Source organism: Ixodes scapularis, unplaced genomic scaffold, assembly GCF_016920785.2.
Source record: "Ixodes scapularis isolate PalLabHiFi unplaced genomic scaffold, ASM1692078v2 PGA_scaffold1__304_contigs__length_218370807, whole genome shotgun sequence".
NCBI lineage: Eukaryota > Metazoa > Arthropoda > Arachnida > Ixodida > Ixodidae > Ixodes > Ixodes scapularis.
The window spans coordinates 78,929,354-78,948,401 of record NW_024609846.1 but is presented as its reverse complement, the minus strand read 5'-3'; the positions used below and the strand labels follow the sequence as shown (position 1 = coordinate 78,948,401).

The 19,048-nt window shown below is 47.1% G+C and overlaps 1 protein-coding gene across 1 annotated transcript in view; it reads right to left on the bottom strand.

Annotated features, from left to right (window-relative positions):
* The window catches only part of LOC8036955 (MDS1 and EVI1 complex locus protein EVI1-A), a 100,887-nt gene that overhangs the window by 45,192 nt on the left and 36,647 nt on the right, over positions 1-19,048 (bottom strand). The window contains 1 exon segment of the mRNA XM_042290798.1: positions 17,448-17,574. The gene's annotated coding sequence lies outside the window, so the exon portion shown is untranslated.

The following is a 19,048-nucleotide window of genomic DNA, read 5'->3' as shown; positions in this document are numbered from 1 at the left end:
GTTTCAGCAATGCGCTTTCTGAAGCTGTGCGCTCCGTCCAGTGTCTCCCAAAATGGCCGTAAATGACACCTGCGACAAGGTACTGCGCTTACAAATGCAGTAGTGCCCGTCCCGCATACATTTCACGGCAGTGTCGCTGGTATTGTTCTTGGCAACACGCAATATGGCAAGACGTAAAAAACTGCCTACGTACGTCATTCCCGTGATTGCGCGCTGACAGTGGTATCTAAGTTACTTCACACTTCGTGCTGCTATAATTCCTATGCATGCATGTACCCCAGCCACAGTTAGGCCGCAGTGTTACATTTACGGCGCGACCACGCGACGTGAAGACTTCAACCTCAAACGGAAGTTTCTACGCTCTCGAAGACTCGCCCCCGGCCCGAACGCATGAGTTGAGTTTACGGTCCGAACGGTTAAGCCCTCTATCCAGGAGTCTGTGGCCACAGAAACTGTGCGTGCTTCTATGGGAATTCTCATCGCGCAGACAGCATGCTGAATAATGGAGGCAGTCACATTCTATCTACTCTATATTGCTGCCGAAGCCGCTGCTTCTAAGGATCCTAAGGTCGTGTATATGCCAGACGCAAAACTCATTTGGCGTTTAGCGTCTCGATTGTAACGGGAAGGGTTCTTAACAATTTACGAGGCGAAAGTTCAGTCATCCCATAATTTTCGCAAAAACGATACGTCCCAAAGAGACTATCAATATCGCCGTCGTATTTGAACGCCCGACATATCATTGAATCTCGAAGTTAACTCTTTCCCAAACTTCGGCTTGCGAGGTTTGCACATGGTAGAGCACGATCGATAAAAAGAGGGCGTAAAATAGACGAAAACGAAATTTGTCAACACCGTCCAGATTTTACATCGAATAGTTTGTCTATACAATTACATCTATAGTCATAGTTGATAGATACTTTTGGTACTACAGCCAAATTACCAGTCTATATTCGACAAAACCAAACTGACTAAATGCTCCACGTGCGATGCAAGGATATACGAAAGCAGCAGTGCATCCATACTAGCACATGTTCACGCGAATGTACATTCGGCATTAAGGATGGCGTTGACTCGCGCAACACTAAGCAAAAAATGCAAGACCGAGCTAGACGAGCTTTTAATTCTATGCGCCGAGACAAAACGTTAGACCCGACAAGGACAGTACGTTCGAAGGAGGCACGCAAAAGTTTGAGCGATGTGCGCAACAAACAAACCACAACCGCCGCCGCTACCCGACATAGTTCCGAGGCTCATGCGAAGCTAATCAATCGTCTCCTCGGCCTCCATGGGCCCCGGATATGAAACGAAACGAGCCCTCCAGCGATCCGAAATCGATGCCAATTTGAAAGACGCCCAAGCAGACTGATAGGTGGGCGGAGTGGCGATTTTCCCACGACGGATCAAGGAGCTGTTAGCTCTTCGATTTAAAAGGCACGCCCAGCGCGGCTCTTCGCAACAATACTCGCAAAAAAACAAAAACAAAAATAATAATAATACACGTGGAAATAAAGAAAATAAAGGACTACATATCGGTCAATGATACAGATAACGGTATGAATGTAAACAAATAGACGTTTCAAACTAAGATTTTGTCATTTTGCAGGGGTAACGGCTTTTCAGTAGCCAGTATGCTGCGCGAATCTCAAAATACATCAGGTTAGCGGACGTGTCGCGCTAACCAAACGAGCCCTCCAACGGTGAAATATGACCCCAAAACGCAGACAAATGTTCGTATAGAAGACATGGTAAAATTGGTATACATATTGTTTTGGGGGGGACGTACGAAAGTTTGAAAATTTGTGGAAGGTTCAGAGGCAAACTGATCACGGTACAGGCACCGAACGGCGAAGACCAAGCTAGCAGTATACGCTACTAGTCGGAAACATCCAAATATCAATATGCAACCTAAACAGCCATCAAAAAGCGGAAGACGAAGCTTTGTTGTGAAATCTACTTACGAGGAACGATATTGTTTCCAAGCCTATATATACCCAGTTCCGTTCCATTAACCATAACTAAACAATAAAAAAAAAAAAGTAAAACAAAATTTATAAGGAGAGTAACTCCGACAATATTTCATTTGCACGATGGTTAATGAGAGCCTAAAATCTAATTCCAAGCGGTCTTAAATCCATTCCGCTCAGTTCGTAAAACTCCCTAGACAGCAACGCACGCACGAGTCAAGTCTCCCGGCGCACGTGCGCTATAACCCCGAAGACCAGCGAACCCTAGCGCACGCAATCCGCGCGGAAACGCATCCACCAACACCAGAGGATCAAGCCCGATGGTCAGGCCCGAGCCCCGAGCCCGGGGCCGGGAGCCGGACCCTAGGTCCCCGAGGAAGGCGTTACTCACTAGGGCAAGGGTGCCGACCGGGGTGTCCGTGCGAGGCTCTCTGTGTCCGTGCGGCGGAGTATCCGAGCGTGCGGCGCATCCGCGTGTGACAGCGCCCACTGGCAGCGGCCAACTTTTCCCGCCGCTCTAATGACGGCAGAGAAGAAAGTGACGCTGCTTTCTCGGCGACCTGCTTTCCTCAGCGCGGACGCGCCCCTCGCCTCCTCGCCGCTGCCGTGCGGGCGCACACACATGAGCGGTCCTCAGGTGGGGTCCCCCTTGCCCCCTCCCTCGGGGGTCCGGGGGGAGGGACGGGCCCCTTCCCGAACCGGGAACCGCGTCGTCGTCGGACCCGCTGCTTCCGGTGACGCGCCAACGCGTGCCGTACGGGGGCTACCGTGCTCCAGGCGCGCGCGCGCGGCCGCAGGAGCGTTGTCCGGCGTCGTCCGGCGCCGGGCGCGCGCCGCCGCCGCCCGCTCCTCGACGCGGGGGCAAGGTCGCCCTGGGAGCGCGACTGCTTCGCCGCCCGACCCCGCCGAACGCGTAGCATCTCGCCAGTCGCGTTCGGGGTTGGTCGGGGTTGCGATGCCGCATTGGGCGGAGGAGAAAATTGATTGGCAAGTGTCTGTTCAGACGGTCATGCTTAACGGTGTCGCGTTCTTGTCTTTTTTTTTTTTTTGTTCAAACACTTTGATGGAATTTTGGTAATTTCTGCCATGTTTAAGACGCCAGCGGAGTGCTTCTCGGTCACTGCGCCTCCAGCGTGAGTTCGGTACCTTTGGTGTCGCGTGGACTGCCACACCGAAGCATCTTTGGTGAAAGTACAAGAGTATTCTAAAGCTGTCCGGTGTTATTGTGAGGAAAGTAAAGCGTTGAGCTCAGTAAGAGGAGAGAGAACGTAACGAAAGAGCAGTGATAGGTTGTCATTGGATGAGTATAATTGTAACCTTTCTTTCCGTTTTCGCGATGTTAATTCATCTGGCATCAGTCCTCGGCTGTGTGATACACGTAAAGTACCGGCGTTTGGGGGGCTTTTTATTCTGGCAAGTCAAACTTTTATTTATTTTTTGTTGTCGCAATATAATACTTAGGTTAGGAGCAACAAAATAAACGACCGAGACGTGGAAAGACATTTGAATATGTATTCCTTAGCCCCATTATCCTCGTCGTAAAAAAAAAAGGTAGAAAAAAATAGAAACGGGAAACGAACGCCCATGTAAAAGATACCCCATGATTTCTTTTGCGATTTCAATAATCAATCTCGCATGAGTATCTTGTCATTCAAGTACTGATGTGGTACTGCAATCATTTTGTCTCTCTGCCCCTCTCCCACCGCGGTTCTATTGAATGACTTCCTCCTTTAGGTGCTAGACCAATCCCCAGTCAGGTACCGCTCTGATAAACCGCTTGGACATGATCCTACGCATAGTCACCAGGAGATTATGTTCTGTTCATAACGTCCGCCGTTGTATTTTGTTGTTAGCGGTTCTGAGTTTACTCAATCCCGGATCGTTTGGAGGAAGTATCGGTTTTCTCTTAAGGTTTTACGAGTAATTATTAAAACTTCGTGCGCATCAATGCTTCTGCAAAGCACAATACGAACCAATCCTGGCGTTTATTGAAAAAACAATGAATGTTGGGACCCCGCTAACGTTACGACATGAAAGGCGGCCTGCGACGGGAAGCTGAGCTTGAGGTTTCCTTTTTAAAAATCCCACCGTGAACCGCATCTCTTGAGCCCCAGCCTCATCTGTGCCTCGGCGTGCACGGCTCTCACAACGCTACGTTTCAGGTGCTCTACGGGAGAACAGACGCGCTGGAATTAGTCGAAACATTACTCGCAGAGAACAATGATTGTGTGCCGACATGCAACCGAGTCAGGGACGGATTTATGGGTCAAGATTTAGAGAGGGGGAGAGGAGGTTTAGAAGAAGATGAAGCGCCACGGACAGATCTAATGTCACGGACGGATATGACATCATAGACGAAGGTAATTGCCATTTCAACAAAAACAAAACATTTCTTTCTAAAAAAAATAAAAAAAGAAAGCTACAGTGTGATTTTATTTTTATAAAAAAAAAAAACCTCGCCCTTGAGGGTTTGGAGGAGGGCGAGGACGTGCCACTCGTTTCGGACAGTGGATGAAGCTAGAGTTTCGTGAATTGGTGGTTGCGGCAAACGTTCGAAGTCTGCGAGCTTCTCTGTACCAGTTCAGTACACCCGAATAAGTGTGGTTTTATGTAACTCGTTTCCGGCAGGTAACTAGTGTTCAAAGCATGAACTTCCTTTTTATGTCGTACACTTTCTCTCTCGCTCTTTCTTTCCGCCTTTATCCAATGCGCCAGCGGGTGAAGTGGAACTGAGTGGTGAACGAGGCCAACTAACTACACTGGCACACCATAAAAAGAAAAGACGGTGTTTGGGAAACTTGACCGAAAGAAACAAGGAGTGACGACAAACATTGTGTTTCACATGCTCCGAATTTGGCGCGATTCACATTGCTAGGGAACAAACATTTGGCGGGTACCAACCACCATTCCCGTAAATCGTTGCCAATGTCTCGAAGAAAAAAACAAAAAAAAAAAAACAACAAAAAGCGTCGACACTTTTTTAAACTTAACCCAGGTGCCAACTATTGCCCCGAGCACTCCGATGATCAATTAGTACGATCTACGAAAGCACCATGGCGAATTACGCAGCCGAGAAAACGTGGGGTCCTGAAAATGAGGTCGGAAGTAAGGTCTCCTGCACGCGGTGGGGTGTCGTACTTATATCGTCTCAGCAGAACTCGACCATTTCAATAGTCGCCTTCTGCGCGCCGACGTCTTTGTTACTGGGCTGTGAAACAGGTTCTGAGCATGCGTTGTAAAGTAACTGTTTTCTGGGGAATATCAGACGCCGCCCGCACGCCCACAGCGCAGTGACTAAGCGTTTTTCGCCCGGGAAATAAGTGCTGGAAAGCTGTATATCTGTATTCGAGTGTGGAAGGGGGGAGGGACTAAGCGTGATCGGCTGCCTCCTCATTTCCCCGGGCTATTTCAACATATCGCAATGATTCAACGCCCGAGTGCTATGCGGGAAGTTTTCTAGGGATTCGTTGAGGAAAGGATTGATCCCTATTCGAGTAGAAGATGGGGTCGTCAGAGGCGCGCGTCTGGTTTGCATGAAAACAGTGCGAACACTAGCCGAGTAAACGCGGTAATGGTCGGCGAGACCTCGTGGCGGTGGATCTTGGGCGGAGGAGCGGCGCATCGATCGTCCGAAAGGAGCGTCCCCGCTGCTTCCTGACCGCGCGAGAGAAAAAAAGGCAGCGTCGGCCAGCACAAAAGACGCGCAACGGCCGCGCTGCCAAACCCGTTTGCTTTGCGCGGGGCTCGTCGGCCGTCAGTGCAGCGCAGATAGATATTGGCCGCCTACGCCGCGATATCGCCGGGACGTTCGCCGCCGCCATTTATCTGCGAGGAAAGAAGGGAAAAAAGAAAGCTGGGAAATGGAGCAAAATATCGCGCCTTCCAAGTAGAACGGAGAGGAAACGGCCGGCCCGATTCGCCTCCTCCTGGGGCCTCCGGAGCGCGAAGGACTGCTCCGCCCTGCCCGCGTCCTTCGCGGAAAGTCGCCGAAGAAGCCTACGCTCGGGCCGAGGGCGCCTGGGCGGCGGACTGCCCCGCCACGCACGCCCGGAGCGCCCAGCATTCCGTCCGCCGCCGGGACTGCTGTGGAGATACGCGCCCGCCGGACCACTTAACCGCTTCCCTTTCATCGCATCATCCCGATTTCTGCGCCTGGATATGAGAAGGAGCGTAATCACGTGGCGAAAGGGGCGCGTTATGACTTGTCCAACGCGCTTGTAGGTCTCCTAGTGCACTGTCAGCCCAGGGGTTGATGGGGTATAGTCCTTTCGCCGCTGAGCTGCCGACAGGTCGCTGGAGGCTAGTGGATCGTTAAACCAATCAAACGTTGGTCCTGCGAAACGTGACTGCTATTTCTGAGTGTTCGCGCAGACAGCTGGGTTTGGCGATAAAAAAGGCAGGCGATTGATTGGTCCGGCGAGCTCGTAGCTTTCACCGCCCTGTAAGCTCGTGAGTTTAGCAATGAACGAAGTATCGTATATCCTCGCCCAATTCCTAATAACTATAAGTGACGTGCTACTATTCCACATCCTAAATCCATGATCGTAATTCTTTTTTTCTACAGGCACAGAAATAACTGCAACCCCGTATGTTAAAAAAAGAACGGAAAAAAAAAAAGGAGTTAGCTGAAGAGGAATTGACGCGTGATGATCTGAAGTTGACAATAGAGATCTTTGCCCCTAGCCGCGTTTCGCAAGGAGAGCTCCGTTTTTGCAGTTCCCCATTGACATTTCAAGAGCCCGCCATTCTGTCACGTGGAAGAACCCGTTTCCAGGCAATGCACGCAACTAAGCAATAAAATAGAAAGTGGCACGGAGGTTTGGTTATTCCTACACTCAAAGAATTCCCTGTGCGTCTACTTACCTGCAAAACACTCGAGCAGCCAATCTCTGCGAGGCTACGAAATCAGCTCAGCGAATGATGAAGCGGAACATCTGTTTAGACCTCAAAATTTAGTCTGCGCTGTGGCATTACGCAATGCAAGCATGACGTTTTGCATTGAGTATTTCCACAGCGCAGACTGATTTCTAAGTCTAAACAGATGTTCCGCCTCATCATTCGCTGAGCTGATTTAGTAAATCCCAGAGATTGGCTCTTCGAGTGTTTTGCGGGTAAGTAATCGCGCAGGCATTTCTTTGAGTGTATAACTTATGGAGACCGGCCACGTTTGGTGTTCAGCTTTCATCGAGGACCCCACAGCTGCACCACTCTGGTCACAGACACCTTAAGATATGCAGGGCTTGATTATTACGCTCGCGCTTCTCGCTTGGTGATTAGATCTTTGGCGTTCTTGTCGGCCGATGCTCCACCCTGATTGGCAGCGGACCAACATTACGTATCTTAAGCTGTCGCTGTCTCTATAGTGCAAGATCCTAACACGAATATAAACTGTATCACAAGTCTAGCGGGCAATGTATGCCACAATGTATGCGAAAACGGCTGCTCGGTGCTCCGACGACTGCAAACGCGAGAGGCTGCATCCCCATCCAGAGCCGGAGGCCTCTTGCGATGAGCTGGTGATGGAAATCAGCGGGCACGGTGAGGGAGAATCTGGAGCGAGACACAAGAGCAAATGGCTTCCCGGTTTTCCTTCTCACATTAAACAAGAAGTATCCCGGCCACCAGTCGGCCGAGCAGCAAGCGTACGTGGTCGCAGGCTCCGCGGAAAAGCAGCCGCATGGTCAAGACAAGCTCCTGCCCTCTCCTTTCGAATCAAAACATTACTGGACAGCATTGATCGATTAGACAAAGCTCTTTGTACGGACCTGATGATACATTCGTGGCCAATTCAAGTATCGCATCTGGTCCTGTGGGTCTTTTTCTCCGATGGTGTCCGTGACAGCGTCCCTTCTGCTCCTTCTAATTTGTTTTCAACATGCATCCGAGCCTCATGGTTTAAACATCATGATTAATACGCAGCAGCTCGCCTGTGCGCTGACAATTTTTTTTTTAAATCTTTTAGAAAACGCTAGCTGTCTAAACTCCAGAGAAAGAAGAGGAAGACTAAAGCTTGGCGTGAGACGTGTTTTTTTTCCATCGTCTGAGCCAACCGGTCCAGTGGCACCTAACATGTCTTCTATCGACAGGGTGCTCAAGCTGCTCGGTTACAAACTCGACCGCAAGCTGGAAGACATCGAGGCCCGCTTTCGCGAAGACCGCCGCCAAGCCAAAACCGGCGCCAAATCCCTGAGCTCCACCACAAGGGGTGCTGGGTTCCCTGCGTCACCGGAAATTCGGCCGAATCGTCAGCATGCTGGTAAAGCGGGGAGCCCTCACCAGGCCCTCGAGCCTAGCCTGCTAAAAGTCAGCAGCCCATGGCGGCCGCGCGAAGACTACCATCGTGAAAACGCTGCTAGCACTGACGCTCTTCTTCACCCTCTTCATCATCCCATTATCATCGTCATCATTCACGATTCATTTGTACTATAACATTTCATCATCATCGTCCTCGGCAGTGGGCAAGCAGGGCATTCGCGTAAGGGTATTTACCTCTCTGCTTCGCCTGGCAAACCGCCGGCTACGCTTATCACTTATCACGCATCACTTATTGGTTATCACCAAGACGCGAAATGCGTCGTTAATGAATAACGCGGTTTCCCGCTTGAGCACGCACACTTTCAACACTGGGCTCATATCGGTTGCCCAATCAACGCGTCCCGATGAGGGCAGGCGCACTGACATTGTAGGCCCGGTATGCACGACGGGGGTGCACCGGCCTTGCGCTATCTAGGTGGCGCTGGCGCCAGCAGCGAGGCACAACGTCGGCCGTGGAGAGGACCGCGGCCTCGGCGCGCTCGTACCCCTGGGCCGCTCCCAGCCGGACAGGCGACCCCGAGGCAATGCGCCGACTCTCGCCGGCCGCACAGGTGAGGCCAGCGGTGGGGGGAAAGGCGAGCAGAGCGGAGTCCCCAGCGACGGGCACGCGTCCGCGAGCAGCGGCTCGCAAATTGCGCTCGTCGACGTCCGCGTTGACACAGATCGGCCGTCGCTCTGTTCCGCCGCCGGCCTTCGAGCTTGGCGCCGGCCGGAACCATTATGCGCTGCTGCTGCCGCCCCCTCCTTCCTCTTCGACGACCGCCCGGAGCAGCGCTGCGCCAGGGAGACCCGGGGCAAGAGCGCCCCGCCTGCCCTGGTTCTTCGAAAGGTCGAGACCCGGAGTCGGCGTCGACTTGCCAGTCCGTTCAAACCATCTAATCCATAGACGAGTCCTGAGCACCGGATTATCGCGCTTTAGACAACGCGATTGTGGCACTGGCCGAGAAGGATGCCGAAAAGTGAATACGGAAGCAAGAAGCGTGAACATCATAGGCCACCCCTCATATAGCGTCTTGAGAGGTCTTATTGTTTTTACGATTCGTTTCTAACACTACAAACAAAAGATGGTTTTTTTTTTTTCTTTGAATTTCTTTGTGTCCGTATGCTATTTGCTTTCCCGTCTCGTAACAACTTATTATCCCTGGTTTATGTTCAGTAACTTTGGGATTAAGTTTCGAATGATCGATCGAATATTGTCGCTGTCGCAAAAAGTAACACCATAAAAAAGTATTATTGTTATGGGTGCTCTATAAACTCTAGTCAGTATTTTCTGCGCAGAAAGGCAGCTAAAGGAGGCTTATATCTGCGTGTTTTGCATGAGGACGAGGGTTAAAGGGTCGTAAGATAGTCCTTAATTTATGTCACGTTGGCGTTTATTACATCCTGAGAAAATTCAAATTTTCTTCAAAACCTTGATGCCGTCTGTACACTGTACAAACGAAGAATGTAAAATAGAGCTGGAAATGACACCAATAAATATAAAGATTTTGAGGGTGCTCACGACACAGGTCCCTGCGACACTCCCCCGTAGTGCGATTGGCATTTCAGGAAAAATATCTATTTCCTTGAGCTTTCCTTCTGCATTTGACACTTCAATTAAATGATTCCGTAGTATAACTACGCCAAACGCATTTCTGAGTCAATATAACTGACGCCACACCACGTTACGTAAATAGTACAGCCCAACAAATAATAGTCCTATTAGTTACTCGACATGGAACTAACCAATTAGTTGCCGTCAAAATACAAAAGACAAAGTCACGCTGGTTACGACTATGAATTACATAGATGTTAAAATGATCCCAACAAATATTTGTTTCGATAAACTCAAACCCTCGAACATGAACACGGGAGAAATACTGGTCAGTACGTGGAGACATCAACTAAGTTACCTGACCTGGGGACATAAACTATTACCTCGACTTCTAAGTTTGAAGCTATGCTCCTTATTTGAACCACAGGTGATTAAATTCTTCGCGCGGAATATAAACATTTCGCGCTTCTAAACGAACTCTCAATGTTTGCGTACCGCCGTGACCCGCCAGATATAGCTGTCATTTTCTCAAAACATTCCTCGTCGACTGAAATTGAAAGCTGCAGGCCACCAAGGACATCCCGAGGAAGAATCGAGCCGTCGCTTTCCGCACGATTAGTGCACGCCGGCTCGAAATAATCTGCTGAAACCTGGGGCACACCGCGCTGCCGCCCACGATTTAGATCTTTCAATCTAACATCCTTCCAAGAATGAAGATCTTACATAACGCCCTGTTATCTTCGGATATTTAGTACACTCCCTGATTCCACCGTGATGAGATATTCCCGTTCGACGGCTTCGTTCTCCCAAGAACGTGGAATTGTAAAGTCCTTTCTTCTGAAAAATAGCTTTCGCCTTAGCTATCCCCGTATAAAAACAAAATTATTAAGGATCTTAAAGGGCAACTCCGGTGGAATAACAAAACCAGAATAAATGACTGGTATCGCTTTAGCGGCCCGAAATATGATCACAGCCGAAATATTACGCCAAAGGGAAGCCGCGTACTCCACTAAAACTTATTTTAAAGATGCGACCAGCTACTCTTTCACGGGCGGCAAGCGGTTTAGCGTTTAGTCAAGGAACACTGGCGCAGCACCCTCCTGACGTCGCGTCGCGGTGGAGCTGTGGTTGATTGGTTGTACCGCGTACCGCAGCACCCTTGTGACATGGCGCCACATCGCGGCTGTGCGGTTAATGATCAGTGTTGCCAACCCTCTAGCAGATAGTTTCGGTTTTGCCGTAGACGCACGAGACCAAACTTTCAGCCGTGCTATTTATAACACTACACACAATATAGAAAAACAAAGATATATACCCTGTAATTCGGGGACACTGCTTTAGCTGAAAACATTTATAATCCCAAATTCAAAAATGTTGAGAGGAGGTTTTTTTTCTTTTTTTTTATATCAGAAATTATATGTACATGAAGAAAGGGGAATCACTTCCGATGCCAGTATAGGCGAGGCTACGAGCCTTCATGCGAACCATTGAAATGTTTCAAAATAGCGTGATTGCTCACGTCTCTTGAACGCCGATCACGGCACGTGTACGGACCTGTCGCATCCTATGATCTACACAATTATAGCTATTTCAGGGGTCTCAGACAACAATGACGCTTTTTTTAAACAACACATACTGTGCTAGAATTTAATATTCGGGTCACCACTCTTCTATATCTAGACTTGTGTATGCCAACGCAGGGAGATGCCGAACTGCTCACAGTAAACAAAACACGGTATAAAAAAAAAATCATGAAAATAGTCATTGTCTTCTCATTAACGTTTGCTTTCTTGCGTCAATAAGAAAACGTATGCTGTAAAGAAATTTATTTTCTTGGGCCCAATATTTCACGAAGTGTGGACTCGATAAATAGTTCGCAGGCACAATGTTTTCCGATTTACAGTGACATGTTGCATATCCGTTACCAGGGTGCGACATATTGGCGTGATCGATTTCTAACGATATTTGTCAGGTCGCAAACTTCGCGAAATTAAGTCGTTTACAGAATACGACTGAGTGGTATATGTGACCTCCGAACCAACCAAATTCGTTCGGGACGAATCCAACAACATTGCCGAGCTATCCTCGAGAAGAAAAATAAAATGGAAGCCGCCGAGTAACCGCTGTTGTATACGCCGAGAAGGAAAGAAAATCTCCAGGTGAGCAAACCCGATGAAAATGCATGAGATAGCCGGGATGTCGCTCCGAGGCTTTGCCAAAGAAATCGCCGCGTATACTATATAGGACACTGCCGACGACATTAGGGATCATCAATTCTCCCCCACGGAGGAAAACGAACCGCATTTGGGTCTCGGTGCGCATTCTACCCTCAGCGATGTTCCTACGTCCGTTACCTGCTTTGTTCGCATGGGAGCGTGTAGCGTGATCCTGCTCTCGTGACATTCATCCAGGTTGGATTCGCATCAACACCGGCTCAGACCGGGCAGACCTCAAAGCGCTCGAATAAAAAATAAAAAAAATAAAATAAATCTCTAATATGAAGTGGAAAGTCACCGTGCTGAGTCAAGATTGAGTCAAGATTGACAAGTGCAGCCGTAGTAATATTGTGAACGAAGAGGGGAGAAGGTGATCATTGAAAATTCATTGCATTAAAGTTTAAAGCAATAACTCTAATGATATAAATTCAATAATCACCTTCTTCCCTCTTCGTTCACAATATATATATATATATATATATATATATATATATATATATATATATATATATATATATATATATATATATATATAGTCTCATATTTCTAGCTTCCAAGTTGCCTACCCTGTAGTTCGCCAGTGGTTTTCCCCTTACTAAAACAATTAAACACGGGGACAAATAAATCGCCACCATAATTTCGTCGTTTTTATTTTTCTTGCACTTTTTGTGATATAGGTTTGCGGGTCTTTTTTAATCACTTTGCGGGATTTGTTTTATCATCTTTAAGACATTTTTTCCCTTAAGTTTATTTTTGTTGTGTTTAATATTATCGTGCATCTTTACCCTTTTCTTTTATCAATTCCACAATTACGCAGTCGGTGTACTTTTTTTCATTTTTCCTCGCATTTCTTAACTTTTCTTGTAAAAATGATAATTCGAGCTGAAGAACGACAAGCTCCGATGAAGACCGGACCCCTGTCAAAACGAGTGGTATGCACAAACAAACGTTATTAGCTGTGGCGTGGAACTGACCATGACGAAAATAACCCCTGAAAGGGGGAACAAGAGGGACAAATGACAAACACAGATCTCGAAACATTCTTGTCCAGCTCGCTTGCGCCTTTGCATTTAATTGCATTATAATCAGAACTGACCATGCCTATTCTTGAACTTTTTCGCATTTGTCCAGTCCGCCTACCCGCTTCTCAGCTCAAACACTGGGTACGGATAATTTCTTTCCCACGACAGTCAGACGCATCAGTTTGCCCAAGTTAATTCAACGGCATTCCGCTTCACTCTGTCTCGCCTTAATCCAGTTAGCCGCGTTGTGCGGACCTCGATTGTTACAACGGTTGGTCAGACCCTAACGCAAAAATTTGAACTATAGGCGTTGCGAAAGTTTATAGAGCGCAGAAGTGTTTTACACGGAGTTATGTACACTACAATGAAAACAGCAATAATAGACAAACAAGTATGATAAAACATTAAAGGTTCAAACAGACTTACACTGATCGATAAAAGAAAGACATGGATAAAGTTGATTTTATCCTTTTGCCTTTTGTGCATTACTTTAACCACGTTTAATCAATCTCAGCTCCCCGAAAACCACATGAAAAAATATACGAAACAAACATTGAGGTTGCACACTGCACATAAGCAAACTTATATCAGTTCGTGTACATCGCGGTACTAACCAATTTGGAAACTCGACGACAACACTGCCCTTCTTGGCAATAAGCAATGAACGTTGCAAAAAAAAAAAAAAAAAAGAAACACACACACAGAAAAAATAAAAAAAAAGCAGCAGAGAGAATAGCCACGAAATCCATCACCGCCTAATGAGAACGTTGCACCGGGAAAAAGAAAAGCAGAAAGGGCCCTCGTATGCCCTTACGTTTCCTATCGCGCAATTTGATCCGGACGGCAGTGGGTAATTCGACGACCGCCCAACAAATATAGCAACCGCGCAAATTAGACCCCCTCGCGAGATTGCGACAAGTGTCTCTTCCCATATCTTGAGCATTCCACTTATCGGTTGTTAGCAATCTTTTTTATCTTTATTTTTTCTTGTCTGGACAAGGTACTGCGGTCAGTTGGCAATAAATAGTATTATGAGCTTCGCCGTTATTTCCATTTGTATCTTTTTTTTTCCGCTTTTTTTTTTTTTTTTTTTTGTTAATTCAAGACGGCATTCTTGCGCGCAGCGTCCAGACTTGGCAGTGTTTCTGGTCGGCGTGTTGGCACCGCTGTCGGACAGAACTGAGTCCTGGCAGCGTGCTCGGAAGCTCGCGATAGCGATCGAAGCCGATCGGTGTCGTTCAACGCGCTCTCGTACGGAATGTTTCATCCGAGTCGCGTTCGCTATATGGACACGCGCTCCGGCAACCACAGAGCGCTTGGCGAGGCGTAGTTTATTTCTGCGGTAAAAACAAGCCTTGACACTTTTCGTTATTATTATTATTTTTTTTTTTAGGGGGGGGGGGGGGGTTCTTTTTATTTTCACACCAGGGAGCGTTATCTTCTAAGTCGCTGCTTCGGAAACCTTCGTCTATTCCCACAGATTATATATACGTAATATAACGATAGCGAGCTATTGAAACTATCTTATGTTTTTCTTCTTTTTGTTTTTAATAATTTCGTGCAATGAGTTTTGGTTCGTTTCAAAAGGATATCGTCCACTTTTATCGGTCTTGCCTTAGTGAAACAGATGCCCAAGTCCATGACCCTCGAGACACAGAAGCATCAAAAGTGCGGCGGCACGAAACGCATACCAAATGTAGTGAAATGCGTTACTTACTGGGCTTGTCGGTGCATATTTGGGTACAAAAGAAAAGGACGCGAAAGAGACAAGGACAAGAGGGAGTACAGGACGGTAGCACCTGTCCTGTCTATACGCTCTTGTCCTAGTGTCTTTCGCGCTATTTTATTTTTTACCCAAATACAAAAACTTACCCCGTTTCGTTGGACTTTTCGAGCCTTTCTGATTGCAAATTAACATAAAAGCGGCGTTCCAAGGCCCATTGTCTGCGTTCACGAACATTACGTACACTACATGCGTAACGAAGGATTTCCGGTGCCCATACGTTTATTTATTTAACCGATTCATCGAGATACTGTTCGGCGTGCATTCCCCGTTTTCATTGTAAGTGGCGAAACTCCAAAAACCTCAGCTCTACCAGGCACATTCAAATAGAAGGAACTCATCGTGCGAAAACAAAATAATAATAAAAAAAGGCACCGCTCAAAGGTGACTCCGCCCAGCGTTTAGTAAGCCGGCGTCATAAACTCCAACAGGTACCACGCCCTCGGCTCTAAAACTGTCGGATTCACAACAGCAACATCGTCGTGTAAAAGAGTCTTTCTATTCATATTATTTTTTTCTCTTTTCTTTTCGTAGTTTGAAAGTGGAAAGAGACGGAAGCAGACGCCGCAGCCTCTCGCGTGCGCAAGTGCGTGCGTTCGCTGACGCCCTCAAGTTTCCTCTCACTTGTTTCAAACTTCTGTGTGAGTTAACGTGCCAGCGCGGCCGCAATGCGCTCGAACACGTGTTTTCTTTTTCCTCCTTTCCACCCGTATATTTCGAGAAATTCGGTTTAAATAAAGCAATGTGATACGTGTGTTCGCGTGCAACGAGGCTGTTCCTACACACGACAGAAAAAAAAAAAAGAAATGTTCTCAGCTGCGGTGGCTACGGCGGAGCAAGCAAGAATTCCCGCTATAAACCGGACTTGACACTTAAACAAATAACATAGTAAAAAAAATTACTCCGATTTATTAGCTAGAACTTGCGTAAGCTTATCATTTCCGACAACCGAAAAACGAGAGGGCGTTGCTAGCTTCAATGATCTCATAATCTGGGACAATGAGATTGAAACACAACGCGACGAGAATTGCCTGTAATCAATCACCAGGCGAGAAACCCTGGTGTAATCAGCGCTTAAGCGTTGCATTTAAGTTTCCGGGGACTATGCAATGCGAGAATAAATAAGAATGCGGCTGTGTGCTTTACAATGGTCGCTTATTGACTTTTAGACTTGAGCACGACCGACGGCAGGTTGATTCGCCAAGTTGGGCTATGCATAAGATGTAGCAACATTGGAACTGCGGGAGCGGATCTGCCCAACAAAAAATAAACAGCACCGCACAGTGTTCAATGTTCCGAGGTGCCTTCAATGTTAGGCAAAATTTTGCTTGACAAATTTTAAAGCGAAAAAAAAAAAAAAAAAGACAAACCGCCCTGATTGATGTTAGTTTTTTTTTTTTTTTACATAAAAATTGTGTTTTCTATTGAGTGTCCTAGTGACATGATCGGAGGGGGCCTTTCTTACAATTTTGATTATTTGTTTGTTTTGTGTTTGAAATTTTTATAGAAGACCCTCCTCTCAAGAACGGATTGGAGACAGACACCCTCGAATCGCCTCGGTCGTCATGTCAGACCCCCGAACGCGGATTTTATGGCATATTGAGTTTCTTAGAGGCGAAGTAGCATTCAGCAAAGTAAAGATGACCGGCGAAGTTATTTAGTAAGTATTAGGAAACTCGGGATTGGCTTACGCTTATTCATTCTAAGAAAAAATTGCAAATTTAAACGATATATATATATATTTTTTTTTTGGGGGGGGGTTGGGGGGGGGGGGGGGGGGGGTTACGAGAGCAAAAGTCAACTAAAAATCACGGTAAAAAAGAACGCGGACGGTTTTACAAAATAGACCTTATATGAATGCAGTCTCTCTCCCTCCCCCTCCCCCCCCCGCCCCCAAACCAATCAATTTTTTTTTTGTAGATGTTTGGACAGGACATTTATCTTAAAAACCACCCCCCCCCCCCCCCAAAAAAAAAAAAAAAAGTACTTGTTGCTTGCGTTGTGAGACTCATTTTGCGACGGGAGCGACACCAAAACATGCTTCTATATCAAAGTCGTCATCTCGAAAAAAAAAAAAAATAATCCAAGCTCCGAAATCGTTCCTTACTGGAAATGCGTCTCGCAACACAAATTTTACGTTTAAAATCCTTTTTTTTTTATTTTTTTTTTTCGAGAAAAACGTGTTTTGTGACATACGTGTCCTAAACATGCACTTAAATAAAAAAAAATTTCTTTTGGGTGGGTTGAGTGTTCCTTTAAGGCCGGGGTCACACTGCTTATACATCATACAAACCAAAAAACAGTCTGCATACAGATTTGAACGCGAGTCACTCGCGTTCAAATTGCTTCACTGGGACCGAGAGCTGGTCAAGCCGTCTATCGCGGCTTTTATTCTCGGCCCCATCATTACCTGTAAAAGGAAATAAAAATAAACTTTATTATTATTATTATTTATTCTTAAATGCCGCATGGCCATGAGTTGAAGGAGGAAACTTGGCACGCGGCATTCGAACCACGTATACTGCGGTGACTGCAATACCTGCAGACTGCCTTTTGTAATGAGCAGTGGGACCCCGGCTTCAGGTTTTTGGGCGAGCAAGGTCGACTCACCGCGTCCTGTCGGTGAACCTGGCACCGCAGACGGGACAGCGGAAGCCGGCGTCCGCCCTGGCCTCTCCCGCCGAGCCCTGACCGGAGTCGACGCTGGTTGTCTCCTGGAAGTCCTCCTCCGAACGCTCTGCGCAGAGAAGAGAACGAAATCTCACAAATGTCGACGAGTTCTATAGCCTGGTTGCACCATGCATGCCCGAAACCCCGAGAAACACTGATCTCGCATATACATGCCGCCCTGGGGTTTGCAACCTTTTGGAAGTTTACACACTTTCGACTGCTTACGATCGGAAAGGCTTAAAACCGCTTTTGGACCTATTGTGACAGCTCACGACCAGCTAGGCAGCAGCGCAGGCGGTTATAAGCAGTCACAAGAGGCTTAACAACTGTTTTTAAGCCTCTCCAGTCGTAAACGGCTGCGAGTGCGTGAACCAGCCTATACACGCTCCGGTTTTATGAACAGAATAAAAGTGAATGTGTGTGTGAAGAAACGCTTCAGCTGAATTTGTGACAGGGGTCGCAATAGAGAAAAGAAGTTTTATTTGGTATGTTATTCACCAGACACGGCTTTTTTTTTAGCATATAAGGAAACAGAACTATGGCAATGTACAGCGCAAACCACCGTGACAGATCCAAACTGCTCTGTAATGAAAAGAAGTCTCGCGAGTGAACAGCGAGAAGCACAGCTGGCACGAACACGCGATTACCAGTTAATCTGGTTGTTCGTAATCGCACCACTTACTGGGATGTCATTGAAACAAGAAGTGAGATCAAATATGCTCGTGCGCAGTGTTAGCGGTACATAGTTCCCTGTTCGACGCTGTCCTGTATAAACAAAACTCGACCAAATGACCGAAGGCTACAGTGTTTGGAAAAACCGTGTCGCGCACCGGCGCTTCCCCGGAAAGCTTTCTGAATTTATGTCGCTTCAGACTGGGGACAAGAGGAAACGCCGAAGCGCCGGAGATGTCCAGCGAGTCCGGCATTTAATCCGCACTGCATGATGCATCGAGAGCCACGCTGAAAACGCTCAGATGCCAGGTAAGGGTCAAGTTTTTCGATCGTCATTCGTAAACAATGACGAGATAATCTCGCCCTGTTCTGTGAGTAAATAAGCACGTAATAACAACTAAAAAATTTTTTATTGTTTTTGTTGCGATAACGCGAAAAAATGAAAGAAGTTCTGTTTTCGTACCCGTACCCTACGTTTTATCCTTTCATGTATTCAAATCACGTTCCCCAGAAAACGCTTCGGTTCCACAGGGTTCTCCGCTTCTCCGCGTGATTCACGGAAAAGTGGATATTCGCAGGTTTCCTTCATTGCGACAGCGTAATGTATATTGACTTTAAAGGGGTGGTGAAACGAAATTTTAGCGCCGATCTTGTTGCATAAATATGGGCTAGGGACAGGCACCACCTCGGAAATATAAATATTGCGCTGTAAAACACAGGAGAACTAATTTTAAACATAATTAAACGATTTCAAATTCTCATCTGGTGGATGGGGGGAAGTTCTCGTGACATCACTTGTGCCAAAATAGCAGCGCCGTTCTGCGGCAATACGGCGTGCCGGCAGAATTCGCCTAGGCCTGAACGCGTTT